The sequence below is a fragment of the Propithecus coquereli genome, unplaced genomic scaffold (assembly GCF_000956105.1).
Source record: "Propithecus coquereli isolate 6110/MARCELLA unplaced genomic scaffold, Pcoq_1.0 Scaffold24, whole genome shotgun sequence".
Lineage (NCBI taxonomy): Eukaryota > Metazoa > Chordata > Mammalia > Primates > Indriidae > Propithecus > Propithecus coquereli.
This window is the reverse complement of record NW_012147952.1, coordinates 2,022,566-2,037,929: the sequence shown is the minus strand read 5'-3', so window position 1 is coordinate 2,037,929 and position 15,364 is coordinate 2,022,566. Positions and strand designations below refer to the sequence as shown.

The following is a 15,364-nucleotide window of genomic DNA, read 5'->3' as shown; positions in this document are numbered from 1 at the left end:
TATTCTTTTAATTTCCTTAACTCTCTAAATGACTTTAATTTTCCCAAATAGAAACATTTGTACAAGTTATTTTTCTATATTTAATCCGTAGTTCAACTTGATGTCAAATTGTATTAGCCACTAAATTCATCTTTATTGCATTCTACTTCATGTGATGTTGGATGTGGCCACCCTGGGCTTCAGTGGCCTTATCATTTCTGCAGAGGAACTTTCATTACTTTGGTAGCTTATCTTGTGATTACAGTCATTCTATAGAGCACAAAAGAACTAGACTTCAAGGAAGAATAAAGAAAAACTTGTTAGTATCACTTTTTAAGCACCAACACTATTGTTTTAAGAAATTGTTAAATGTTTAAAACAACATTTTAATGAATTCTGGAGAGACATGTCAAACATCTATCTCGACAAGTTGAGTCTAGTTCTGATCATATTTGGAGACTGCATGATCCCCTCATCTCAATACACTTCTCCCCTATTCTCTTGTACTGGGACCCATCCAAATTCCTTATAAGATGGCCCTTTGCAAGACGTAAGTGCATTCTGCTCACCACTCTCATCCAACGGGTCCTTGGGTCCTTTACACTCAGCCTTCAAAAAGGAAAACAAAACAAAATGACACACCCTGCCAACACACTAAATTTAACAGGAAAGTAGTCCTATTAAAATCTTCCTGAGATGCCTTAGATGATTTTTTTGTGCCTGTGTGTACTCATCTATTAGCTCCCAATTACTAATGAGAACATGTGGTGTTTGGTTTTTCCATACCTGAGATATTTCACTTAGGATAATGGTCTCCAGTTCCACGCAAGTTGCTGCAAAAGACATTATTTCATTCCTTTTTATGGCTGAATAATGCTCCACAGTTATATCTATACCACATTTTCTTTATCCACTCATGAATTGATGGGTACTTAGATTGATTCTTTATCTTTGCAATTGTGCATTGTGCTGTGATAAACATTTGAGTGCAAGTGTCTTTTTGATAAAATGATTTCCACTGGATAGATACCCAGTTAATTCTTCTATCACTGATACACTTTCTATATCCATATATTTAATTTAAGCAACATTCCATATAGTGAAGTTTTCATATGCATCAAGAAAACTGCACATCCTAATATTCTTGGTTTAGGATTAGCCTGAAACACTGGCCTGGGGGTAGAAAATCTGGGTTTCAGTTTCAATTCACATGAGGGGCAATCATTTAATCTCTGGGCTTTATTTTTCCTCATATGTTAAACGTAGAGGGTGGGATAAACCTTGCCTGCACATTTGTATCACTGTGCCTGAAGACAGATGATGCTCTGGTTCCACCCTCAGAGACTGTGGTCTGGGGTGGGTATTTAAAAGCATCGGTATTTAAAAGTATCTCCTTAGGAGTTTCTAATGTGAAGCTAGGTTTCACAAAATGTTTCTGAAACATTTTTTTTTTGTTGGTCCTTCAATATCTATGACTATTCTGTAACCAACAAATATAATAAAAACAATATTTTTTTGGGATGGATCTTTTTCCAGTGTATATAAAATATGAGACATGGGTTCAAATGAAGTAATATCCCATCTTAAAACTTAAAAAGTCTTTGAAAAAAAATCTATTATTACAGCCATGGTATTGAACTATAAGGTTAATATAGACTTTTATTATCTAGAATTATTTGAAAAATTGTGTTATAAAATATATGCTTAAATAAAATATATTTTACCAAGTTATCATTAATAATGCCACTATCAGCTGAATAATTTACCAAATAAGACTGCAAACTACTTATAACTATAAATGATTCAGGACCTTTTAAGTGCAAAAAGATGCCTTAGCCAGGCAGAAGGAAGGAGGAGGGAACTTCCCATTCTATAAGGAGCTATTATGGGTCAGGCATTATATTAGGGGCTACTGTATTTGATGTCATCCCCATACTATTCTGTGAAATAGGCATTACTCTTCCCATCTTGCAGATATTCAAAGTCTTGTTCTCAGAGCAGTAAAGGGCTCTTCCCATGGGGCTTTCCAGGGAAAGTAGCAGAGTCAGGATTTGAACCTGGACATTTTGATTTTGAATTCACTATATCCACAACACATAGCCTGCAAAATTCCTCTGTATTTTTTCTGCCTTTCTTCCTCATTCATTCATTCATTCAATTATTCAACTACCAATGAACCCATCTACTAAACACTCAAGTGACTAGTGCATGTCAGGTTGGAGATGCAAAGATACTTAAGAAAAGCAGCAATTAGTACGTTGTCTAAGGCATAGGCACTGAGGCAACCAAGAAATATTTTGGGGGAAAAGAAAAGGAAAATTAGATTGGTCTGGAGAGAGCTTTAAAAGCAGCACATAGTGACTCAGAACAGACATAAACAAAATCATGTTAAAGAGACAGAACGGCCCCCAGGCTGATAAGGGTGGATTAACTGGTGAATGCACAGGAAGAATGTGTCAATCAACAGAGAAGTTGGTTAAGTTTGGAAGTGGGGGAATATCAGGGTCACAGAGGTGAATATAAAGAGGGATGAGCAGTGACTTGGAAGAATGTGCCTTGGCATGCTGATTCAAGTGGCTTGTATGCTGACAGGCACAGACTGACTGTGAGGATGGATACTCAAGTTACTCTCCTGACTCTTTGTTCTCAGTCCACGCTTTCCACACAACCTTCCGGTTACTTTGGCTTCTTACATAGATTGGCTACGGTACTAAAATCTTTTTTTAATAGTGATACTTGGACCTCACCAGAGACTAATTAAATCTGAATTATTTGAGGGTAGCACTGGATATTTGTACTTCTTTAAATCTCCTCAAGTGATTCACATATACGACATGGGTTTGGCAAACATTTCCTGTAACGGGCCAGATAGTAAATATTTTAGGCTTTGTGGGCCATATGGTCTCTGTTGCAACTACTCAATTTTGCTGTTGTAGCATAAAAGCAGTTATAGATAATACTTAAATGGATGTATATGGCCGTATTCCAATAAAACTTTATTTATAGACAATAAAATTTGAATTTTGTGTGTGCAATTTCCATCTATCACAACATTTTATTCTTACTTTGATTTGCTTCATTTAAAATTTAGAGATGTAAGAACCATTCTGAGTTGGTGGCTATACAATAACAGTTGAGGAGGGGGCTGGATTTGTTTCACAGGCTAGGGTAGCTAAACCCTGGTCTACAGGGAGGACACAAATGCAGAGACCTCCTGACACGTTCCATCACAAACGGACTGGGATTCTCATTTTTGTGCACCAGCCTCTCAGAATTCTGTCATCAGAAGCCAGCATTCTGAAGTAAATCAATTTTAGGTCTTTGAATAAATCAAGTTTTTCTAAACCCATGTGGCTGAGATCTAGACTCCAGGCAATGGTGAAATCACTAAGACAAATGACTTCATTTGGGAAACTGACTTGAGAAGCAGCTGGCTTTCCTCACATGAGCCTGCTTCCCCATTACCACACGCTGTGAGCTCGCTATATTAGACATCTATTAGGCCTAATTAACAAGTTCTATAATAAATCATTATTTATAGTCTGCAAGCTCTAGAGCAGTGTTGTCCGATATAGCAGCCACTCACCATATGTGGCTACTGAGCACTGGAAACGTGGCAAGTCTGAACGGAGTTGTGCTATACGTACAAAATACACCCTGAATTTTTTATTCTTAGTATGAAAAAAAGGATGCAAAATCTCTGATTAATAATTGTTATATGTAATAATAATTATATAAAAATAATATTTTGGATATACTGGTTGAAATAAAATATATTGTTAAAATTAATTTCGCCATTTCTTTTTGACTTTTTTAATGTAGATATATCTCTTGGGAGGTGCTGCTCTGGAGTGCAGAGGTCGAACTGCCCTGGACCCAGGGCTGATGGCAGAGCTTGGAACACGGTGGAGTCTAAGTAATTGTTTGTTGAGGGAAGGGTTTCTCTGGTGAAGGCACACACCAGCTGTGGTATGTGCACACAGGAGGGCAACTCTTTTAGACAACTGGAGAAAGCATGAGGTGTGAACCGACTCCAAGGAGCAGGTGATGATTAAGCTTAAACTTGAAGGCTAAGAGTTAATCAGGTGCCAAAGAGGAAGGAGAGATGAGAAAAATATATAATTCTGGCCTGTTCCTGTTCTTCACTAACTCCCTAGCTCTGTCTTATTTTCCAGTCACTGTCCTAGCTCCATAGTGACTCCAGTCTTTGCTGCTAAAAATTCTGCCCCAGACTAAAGGAGCATAGTTACAGTTCCAGGGACAATCAGGTGGGCACATGCTCCTACAACGTCCCAGGAGAGAAAATTGTCTATGTTAATTCTAAAATATTCTCGTATTGGTTGTTATTGGTGTAAGAGTAGAAATATTTTACAAGACAGAAAACAAAAGCCAAGAAAGTCTAAATCACTTTGGTATTGGTCGATTGTCTTTGGTGGCTGTTATATTCATTGGCTAATGTTGTTGCTCTCTAGCTACATGGCCTTTTATCATTCTAACTGTTGCTTAGCTTTAAGTAGTTTTGTACTCAGATTTATTCTTTTCCTTTGATTATCTGATAATTTGGCCTTGACCCATGGTGGTTCATTCAAAATCCATTAGCATCACTTTCTTTTGGGCCAGCCTCTACCACAGAGACTAGAAAAGTAAATCTCCAAGTTCTCAGACTCTCTTGCAGGTAAGGGTTACCATGTGACTTAGTTCTGACTAAAGTGACATGGGCAGAGATTCCTGGAAGAGCACCTTTTCCCATGCAAAGGCAAAGCTTCGCTGGTAGCTCCTTGGTTCCTTTGCCACTGGACCGGAATGCATCTGTAAGGTTGGAGGTGGAGCAGCCATCTCGTGACCATGAGAGGACAAACATAAGGATGACACACTGAGAAGGGCAGACCGGACAGAGCCCTAGTGTGGAGGACACTGTGGAGGCCTAAATTCTTCCAGATTTCTTGTTGCATGAGAAAATTAATCCTGACTTTGTTAAGCCACTGTTAGTTTAATTTTCTATTACCTGTAGTGAATACAACTTAACTAATACACTATTATTTATAATAATATTATAGTATCCCCCCCCCCAATCTCAATGACTGTGCCTCTCCTACATCTTTCATCTACATATCTTTTTCCCTCTCTTCCTTCTCTTCTCTCTGTCAGGTTTTACCTCATCAAATTTGGAATCCAGGAAAAGTTGTATGTAGAAGAAACACAGCACCCTCAACAGTAGTGGCGGTTTAGAATCACAGTAAGGAACACAGCAATCCCCTCCCTCCCACCCCCTCACATCTTGATTGTGCCCTCCCCCGGTGAAACAGTGTCCCTCAGAGCACTGTGCTGAACATGGGCCCAGACCCTCGGCCAGACAGCTGTCAGGGCTGATGGTGACAGCAAAGGCAGTGAAGAGATGGATTCTTCTTGCAAAAAGGCTCTGAGACAGAAAGAGCTATATGAAAGAGCCCGAGAACTGCTGGTGTGGTATGAAGAGAAACAGTTTAAGGTCTGGAGAAATTTAGGCATTTACCTCAGGCCATTAAGGTGTGGAGTGACCCGTCCCCATGTGTAGAATGCGTCCTGGCAGAGCTCAAGGGCATTACATGGGAGAACAGGGAGGCTGTGCTGGAAGTTTTTCTAGATGATGGCTTTCTCATCCCCACATTTGAGCAGCTGGCAGCTTTGCAGATAGACTATGAAGAAAACGTGAACTTGAGTGACATCCTGGTGCCAAAGCCGTTCTCAGTTCTGGCAGCCCCTGCTCAGGGGCCTGCACTACCAGACCTTCACGCAGGCCCTGCTGGAGAGGATGCTCTCTGAGCTGCCAGCCTTGTGGGACAGTGGGATCCGATCCACCTACATCCTCAGATGGACTGTTGAACTGATCGTGGCCAACATCAAGATGGAATGCTTGCCGATTTTCTGCAAGCCAGTGGGAAGCAAGAAGGAGCTGGAGGCTGTTCAGCTGCTCCGCCTCCCTTGACTGGCCCTGGGTGGTGGAGTCCTGCTTGGGCTCACCTTGCTGGGCCAGCCCCCAACTCCTTCAGCTCATCTTCAAAGCCATGGGGCAGGTCCTGCCAGACTGGGAGCAGGAGAAGCTGCTGCACATCTGTTCCATTTATACCCAGAGTGGAGAAAACAGCTTGGTGCAGGAGGGCTCTGAGGCCTCCACCACTGGGAAGTGTCCGTACATGCTGGACAGCCTGTATTGGAGCTCCAGCCTCAGGTCTGAAACAAAGGCCCAGCAGCAGCAGGAGGAGCAGGGCAGCATTCATGATGTCAAGGAAGAGGAGAAGGAAGAGAAAGAGGTCTTTCAAGACCAAGTAGAAGAGGAGGAAGAGGAGGAGGAAGAAGAAAATGATGACCAGGAGGAAAAGGAAGAGGATGATGATGAAGATGATGATGAGGATGATGATGAGGATGAAGAGGAAGACAGAATGGAGGACAGGCCTTTCTCTATAGGGCAGGAGTCCCCCACTGCTGAGAATGCCAGGCTCCTGGCCCAGAAGAGAGGAGCTCTGCAGGGCTCTGCATGGCAGGTTAGCTCAGGGCATGAAGTCAGAGAAATGAAATCAGAAAAGAGACTAAGAAGCACTGTGGTTTTCAGAAGATGTGCGATGGGACACATTCCCCCTAGGTGGAATGCCAGGTCAGAGCGAAGACCCAGCAGAGCTCATGCTGGAGAATTATGACACCATGTATCTTTTGGACCAGCCTGTGCTAGAGCAGCAGCTGGAACCCCCAATGTGCAACATGGCACCCTGGGCCTGAGCTGTGGTGTTGGCAGTGGCAACTGCAGCAACAGCAGCAGCAGCAACTTTTGAGGGCCTTCTCTGGAGCCAGGGGCAGCTGCATGGGCTCAAAACTGGCCTGCAGCTCTTCTGATGCCAGCCCTGGTGCAAGTGTTCATCCAGCCCTGCCGGGGCAACAGCCCATGCCCCAGTGTACCTGATGCTCCCTGAGACAACCTGAGAGACAATCCGGATCGGCCACATCAACTTGGCTTTCCACCACAGTGGAATTTTGAATGTCTTTTGGGTTTGTTTTGTTTTGAAAAAAAATGAACAGGTAATTGTCAAAAAAAAAAAAAAAAAAAACATACTACAACAAAACATTTTAAATGTTCTATTTAACCATAATCAGAAATATGAATGCAAAGAAACCAAAAAAAAAAAAAAAAAAAAAAGATTGGAGGGCAGGTGGAATCACCGCCAGAGGTACCGAGGCAGGAGAGGTGGTGTGGCAGCTCCCCATGTTAGAATGTTGGTCTTATCTCTCCATTTGGTAAACCCTTGAGCATTATAGGACATATTTCAGTTTTTTATGGGCTACATAGCCTTTTGTGTTCTGTGGTAAACCCACACAAGCCTTGTGATCCCAGCAAAATCATAAGGCTCTAGTTGGAAAAGCATTCCTCCCCACAGATAAGAAAAAGAAGCCTCCAATCCAAAAACAGACAAGTCAACAAAGGAAAATTGAAAAGGTGCCCAGACAACAGCACAGAGATATATTAATTCAGAAAAGGAAAATGTCTTTTTCCCCTCGAGCTGTTTAGTCAGAACTTTTTAATGTAACTAGGTGACAATGGGTAGTGTTGATATAACTACAATTCTCCGTTTTTCTTTCAACACAATGATATCCTCTGCTTTCGTACTATAATTTCTTCATCTAGCAATAAATACCTTGGCTATTTTGGGTGAAATAAGCCTTTTTTGTTTCTGATATAAAGCCACGTGGGATCACAGGGAAAGAGAACAGGCAAAGACATATCCCATTGACAGGTAAATTTACCTGAATATTTGTTGAATGTGTCTCACGTATTGTAATTTAGTTACTTCATTTCAAAGTCTAAATTAGTTTTTTCCAGCATGTTATTGTACTGCACACCACTGCTATATTATAACGCCATTTTCCACGGAGCGTATACGTAAGTGTAAATAACAAATTTCACAATGTCTACTCTTATAGTAATGTAAAGCCCTTGAAAGTGGTGCTTGGGAATTCAGCAGTTTCCTTTTTTTTGGCAGTCTGATTTACTTGTCATATTTTATAGGCCAGCTTTAGAAATATTCAGCCTACATGCCCACACACTCCCCCACACCCGCCTGAAGGACACACCTTTAGGAATTGCCCTTGCGTCCACCACCCATAGCTGCTTTGTGATAGTCTTCTGAACGCTTCCCTCCTTTGTTTCTGCAAATCTTGAAGCCAACTCCTCCCCAGCATTACTCAAAATTTTTGCTGTAGGTCCCCACCCGAGTCCCTGCTTCTACTCTGCTAAAGAACCTCTGTCTTCAACGACCTACAGCTTCTATCACCTCTTCTTTCTTTCAATCCTCACTCCTTATAGTTTCTGGGCTATCTAAATTGCATTCATTGGTCAAACATTTGATTATCAACAGGTACCATTTTAGACTATGAAGATAATGCAGTGAATAAGGAAGGTAAGAGTATGGAAGTCTGGACAGACAGACAACAGACCAGTGAATAAATTTAAAAAATAACAAAACCAAGTAAGTGTTATGATAAAATAAAATGGGGTCAGGTGACACAGAGGGACAAGGGGCCTTTCTGAGGAGAAAACATTTTATCTGAATCCTGAATGTCAGTAGCTTCCTCATCACTGACCCTAAGATCTGCATCCTGTGTCCTAATACGATTAATTCATCAAAACAACAACCATAAAAACCCTGCAGGAGTGAATTTTATAAGGCAAGTGTTGCATGCTTTCTGATACTCTATTGGTGTTTCTGAAGGACAGGATAATCATATACCTCCGTATGCACATACAACTCACATACTCTTATTGATGGGGAAGCATGAAATGAATTGCATTGTGGGATCAGAGTAGCAGGTGTGAAGATTCTCTGAGCAGATCTGCCCTAGTCACCATGTCTCCCTCTTTATCATCAGGAGGCACCCCCAAAGCCTGTGTGGGAGTGTGTGTGCATGCACGTACACGCATAGAGTTGTCTCCAGGACTGATGATTCTGAGTAGGCAGCCCTAGAAAACCCCAAATGCATTTGTGTCTAGCTTTTCTCTGTGAAAAATGGATGCTAGCGAGAACCAATCCCAGAAACATTTGTCAAGTAGGTAACAAATGTAAGTGACATATCAACAAGAAAATGATTGGCAGCGAAAGGACAAATGATGTAAGGTTAAATTTTAAGTCAATACCACTGTTTTGGTAGAAATTAGAATGATTTTGCCTCCTATTCATTACATGTCAATTCTATTTGGCTAGCTCTAAAATTCTACAGCTCTATGTTGTCAAAACTCAAGGTTTCAAATAAGATGTGAAAAGACTGCCTTTGTGTTTGATTGCCTAACTTGCTTATCATGCACTTTGCAAACAATTCCTGATATTTCCAGTCTTGGATAAGAGCAGATTCTGTCAACTCCCGGGTCAGTGCAAAAGTCAAATCGAAAGCAGGCTGGAGCATTTTATACCTTTTTTCAAGCACAGAGGTGGTTGTTTTGGTTATAAAGTCATGCTCCAGACTACGGTTAAAAGAGAATTCTGTTTTTGTAACCCCAAATACTTAAAGTGTGGGTAGCAATATCAGCATGAAGATAAAAACAAGATTTGCCCCAGGAAATCCAAATAAGATTAATCTATCAGGCAAAGGACAGTGAAATGCAATAAAGATAAAAATGCAGGCCCATGAGATCATCAACCGTGAGTGATTTTTCCCTTAAAAACCATGCACTTATTTGTATGCAGTTATATACATATGAGAATGTAGCTCTAATTGGAAATTTAACTTGAGTAAAGAAAGGTGTTGTATTAGTTTCCTAGGGCGGCCAAAACAAATCACCACAGAGTGGGTGGCTTAAAACGATAGACATTTATTCTCTCGTGGCCTGGGGCTAAAAGTCCAAAGTCAAAGACAAGATATTAGTAGGGCCATGCTCCCTCTGAAGACTCTAGGAATGAATTTTTCCTTGCCTCTTTCTAGCTTCTGGTGGGTCTTGTCAATCCTTGGTGTTCCCTGGCTTGTGGCTACATCATTCCAATCTCTGTCTTGGTGTTCACATTCCCCTCTGGGTGACCTCTCCTCTTCTCCCAAGGAAACTGTCTTCGGAGTTAGGGCCCACTCTCTTAACAATTTCATCTTAACAACTAATGACATCCACAAAGACCCTATGTCCAAGTAAGAACACATTCTGAAGTTCTGCATAGACACAAATTTGGGGGGAGGATACTATTCAACCCATTACACGTGTCTTAGGATCTATGTTCAGATATAAACAAAGAAACTATGAAAACTAAGAAAACAGTGGAAAGAACACTGGCTTCAGAACTAGGAACCTGGAGTTGGTTCTTTCCTTTCTAGCTTCATTGCTAGTGCCTTAGGCCTGGTCCTCAGCATCTTTTACCCAAAGCCATTGCAATATCCCCCTAACCAAGATCCTGCCTTAGCCAGGGTGCCTGGGTTCATGTTCTGCATCTGCCATTTTTTAGCTTTGAGACCTTGAGCAAGTTAATTAACCTGTCAGGGCTTTGGTTTCCTCATCTGTGAAGTGGGAATAATTATAATCCCCTCACAGGATTTCTATGATTAAATCACTAAATCTATGAAAATCACTTACTTAGTGCCTGATCCAGAGTGACAGCTTATAATTATTATAGTTATTTATCTCCCTGTTCTATGATCCTTCCTGCCTGTTATTGATAGAGTCATGTTTCCAAAACTCAAATCTGGTATCATTCTCTTCTTTAAAACCTTACATGTCATCCAGTGGACAATCAGATAAAGTAAGTTCTCAGTAGATACAATTCCCCTTATTACATGGTCCCATGTCTCTCAGTCCTTACCCAACAGTCACTCTATGTCCCAGGTGCACTGAGCAAAACTGTGATGCCTTCTCATGCCTCCTTGTCTTTGTGCATACAGTCCCAAAATCTAGGATGGCCCAGATCCTGCCTACCTGGTGAGTATCAACTCAGATCTGGTGTGTGTTCAGGTGTCAACTTCCTAAGAAGGCTTCCCTGAAGCCTTAGAGTGATGGGCTCCTCTGCTCTGCTCTTTGAGCACATTAATTCCTCACATTTGCTTGTGATTATTTATTGGCATATCTTCTTTTGTGCAGTAGGAGTTTCCTAAGGCTAGGCAAAATGTCTTATCAATTCTCAAAGCTCCATCTCTTTTGAAGGATATATAACATATGGTAAATAACATATGGTTTGGAGTCAGACAGGCCTGTGCTCTGCCTCTTTACCAGCTGTGCAACCTTGGAGAAGTTACTTAACCTGTAATTGGGGTAATAAACGTACCTACGTACCTACCGGAGTTGATGTAGTGTTTGCAATGCATAATGCCAAGAATATAGTAAAGGACACTTAATAAATACCGTCAGCTAAATAATGGTAGCTGAATACAACTGAAAAAAATCATACAAGCCTACAGATTGTTGCTGCCCAAATTAAGTCTCCCACTCTTAACACCTTCAGTTTAAACTTTTTATTTTTGTCCTCAGTAACTCCCTTGCCTACTCTCCTTGGTCCTTATCTAAATACTCACGGCTCTTCTAGAACTCAACCTCATCCTCAGCAGATTACCTGACCTCCTACTAGAAAAAAAGATGAATAAATAAAAGAATGACAGCTGAAGTCTTCAAGCACTATCTCCTTCAACTCCCTACTGCCCCACCACCCCCTCTGAGGCCACACACACACACACACTCTTGCAAACTTGTCTACATATTCATTTACGCTGGTTTGCTTCCTTCCTTTCTGGGTCTGAAACAAAATGTTCTTCCACTGTTGAATGCCAGCCCCTCTTCTGTGTATCCCTGACCCTGGCCCCCCTGCTTCCTCTGCGACTCTGATTGTCATGTCCTCTCTTATCGACATCTGCTTTCCAGTGAGCATCTTTCCTCGCAGCCTACAAATACACCAGACATCTCATCTCACATCAGACAAACAAGAGTCTCCTTTTGCTCTGCCTCTAGATGTGTTCTTGCGTTTTCCCTTTCAATTTCACCCAAACCTTCAAAGAATAGCCTAGAAAAGCATCTCCACTTCTTCATCACCCACACAGCCATCAAACCACCTCGTTGTAATTAAGTGCAATCAACTTCAGTTGATTGCCTCGCTGAAGTCACCTATGTCCTCTTCACTGCCAAATTTCACAGACATTTTTATAGGAACTGTTTTAGTGGCACCTTTTCTATATTCAATACAATTGATCACTCTGTCTTGAACACTATCTAAACTTCTATGCTCCGGGGTAGCACTCTCTTCTAGTTTTTCTGGTAGATTTCTATTTTGTTGAATTTCTTTTTTAAAAAAATATTTTTCCAGATTTGTTGGGGGTATAATTGACAAATATGAGTTGCATATAGTTACAGCACACAATGTGATGTTTCGATATATATATACATTGTGAAATTATTACCACAAGCAAGCTAATTAATATATCCATCACCTCACATAGTTATTTATTTATTTTTTTTGGTGTGGTGAGAATACTTAAGATCTACTCTCTTAGCAATTTTAAAGTATATAATATATTGTCATGAACTATAGTCACCGTGCTGTACAATAGAGCTCCCAAACATATTCATCCATCATTGAATTTTCTACTGAAGCGTTGTACTGAATTGTCAGTGACCATGTGACTCGCACATTGGAGCTGCTATTCTTCCCACTAATCTTCCCATCCTAGAAGATGTCCTTGAGAAATGGCATCCACTTTCAAGGTTTTTTCTTACTATGACCTATAACTCTTTAATATGTCTTCCTTGAATTTTAGAGTTGATTATCTGACTGCCATTTGAATTTTCCTAACTCAATATTCTACAGACATTTAAAATTCAGCTTTTTGAAAGGTGAACTCATTACCTTTTCTCTTGATCCTCTTCCCACAGTCTCTCTTTCATAGGCAGTACAATCATCCACAGCCACCAAAGCCTAACGCAGGCTGTGCCAGGGCAGAGATTCAAGGTCATGCCCCTTATGGGGTATATTTGAAATTTAAGGCAGGCTCTCTGTAGCCTAGGAGCAAAGACAAAAGCCTTGGAAGCAAATTCTCTTAGCTTTTCACAGAAATCTTCTCTATGGTCTCTCCCGCTTGTGTATACACAGGGCAAGAAGAGACCTTTCGTTCTAGGATACGGCTTAGGATAAGGATAAGAGTTTTGTTGCTTTTTTTTTTTTTTTTTTGAATGCTTATCAAAAGCAGATTCACTTTCTGGTATTCCGAGCTGCTTCCTGGGGTAGAGGTGAAAAAATGTGTAAATGGAGCCCAGGGCTACTGCGTGCTCCTTGGTACAGACTAAGGTCCCGCTCAAGACTCCTCGGCCAGTACCTTCATCTACCCACCCTCTTACCCCACCCCCAACCAATTAATCACCATTTTTCTTAAATAGTTCTTGAATCCACCTCTTCCTCTCCATATTTACTACACTTTCCCAAATCAGCCCTTTACCATCCGTTCTTTGAGCACTACAGTAACCTCTTTGATAGGATTCCCAGTAATTAGTCCTGTCCTCCTCAAATCTTTCTTTCTCTAAGCCATCCGAGTGACCAAATTATAATTCAGAACTTTTCAATAACTTTCCATTTCTTACAGGATAAAGATTCAGCTTACTAAATGGCACAAAATCCTCTCCATGATCCAGCATTTTCAGTTTAATCTATCCCTGCTCCCTGCTTATAGTGTCCTGCGGTAACAGCAGACAGCAGAGTTTCTGTACAACACATTATTTCGCCTCTTCTACCTTTGCTCATACAATCAGCGTAGCTTGGAGTATCTGTTCCCACCTCCTCACCTGTGTAAATCCTACCCGTCTTCCAAGGGCTCAGGTGATGTCTGGGCTGCATCAAGTGATCTGTTCCTTCATTTTCATGGCACCCTGTTCTCATGCTTCCACATTGTACTATATTCATCCATCCATTTTCCTGCCTCTGCCTGCTCCTGCCTCCTCCTCCTGAAGGATAAAGTCTTACTCATTTTTATATCTCTTGCACCTGTCACAGTGCTTGAAACATAATAAATACTAAGTGAATACTTGTTCAGCTGAATAAGTGAGTTCCAGCTCTCCCACCAATTTATTATGGCCCTGGGCAAGTCCCAAATTCTCTGGCACTCAAGTTATTTCACATAAAGTTAAGGAGCTGAACTAATCTCTTAAATGTCCCTTTCAGTTCCAACATTCTATGATGCTTCTATTATATTTATTGCAAGAGTGTAATGGAGTGAAAGTTAATTTTTAATAGTCCATAATTACTAACAAAAACATTCCCTGTTTCAACACTAAGCTCTTCTGCATGAAGATTGATACATAAAAAGTTTAACTTAAATATCTGAGTAAGTAATTGTCCATAAAGCTCTCACCTTAATGTGTTAGAATAAACAGAAGTAATTCACATTCATAAAACTTAATGACTAGAAATCTATTCAAACTTGCAGAGAAAACAAAGAATAATTACTGCATTTTAACTGGCTATTGGGTTATGAAACTAGTCCTTGTTTCCTACCATTGTATTCTCTTATTGTCAATAACTTGATGTTGTAGGCCATGCTTCCCAGTTTAAGTGTAACCCAGTGCTTATTATGTAGGTGATTTTTATTTCTAATAAACTCTTAATTTTGGAATAATTTCAGATTTACAGAAATTTTGCAAAGATAGTACAGAGAGTTCCAGTATATCCTGCACCAAGTTTCTCCTATTGTTAACATCTTACATTAGTAGGGTACATGTGTTCTAATTAATGAACGAATATTGATATATTATTATTAAAGTCCATACTTTTACCAGATTTCCTTAGTTTTTACTTAATATCCTTTTTCTGTTTCACAATCCCATCCAGGATACTACATTACACTTAGATGTTATGTCTCCTGAGACTATTCTTAGTTCCAACACGCTCTCAGGCTTTCCTTGCTTTTGATGACCTTGACAGTTTTGGTGAGCTATTTTGTGGAATGTCTCTCAATTTGGGCATGTCTGATGTTCTTGTGATTAGACTGGGGTTATGATCTTGGGTGGGGGGTAAGACCACAGACATAAAGTGTCATTCTCCTCTCGTCACACCTTGCCAAGGTTGCATATTGTCAATATGACTTATCAGTGATGACGTTGACCTTGGTCACCTGGCTGAGGTAGTATTTGTAAGGTTTCTCTATTACAAAGTTACTCTTTTCTCTCTTTTCCATACTGTACTCTTTGGAAGGCAGTCACGATGTACAGCCTGCCCTTGAAAGCCAGAGGTATGCTTCACCTCCATGAGGGCACGTGCTTATGTAAATTATTTAGAATTCTTCTGTATGGGAGATATATCTCTTCTCTCTCATGTATTAATTTATTCAATCATTTACTTACATCAGTATGGGCTTACAAATTGTGGGTTATTTTTGAAACACCAAATTTACGTTAAATAGCAGTTAAAGGAGA

General features: G+C 40.5%; 1 protein-coding gene and 1 pseudogene across 5 annotated transcripts in view; one reads left to right on the top strand and one right to left on the bottom strand.

Moving 5' to 3' along the window:
• Positions 1-6,874, top strand: part of LOC105811743 — a 52,929-nt pseudogene extending 46,055 nt beyond the window's left edge.
• KCNQ5 (potassium channel, voltage gated KQT-like subfamily Q, member 5) overlaps positions 1-15,364 on the bottom strand; it is a 639,257-nt gene that overhangs the window by 436,163 nt on the left and 187,730 nt on the right. The window lies entirely within an intron of this gene.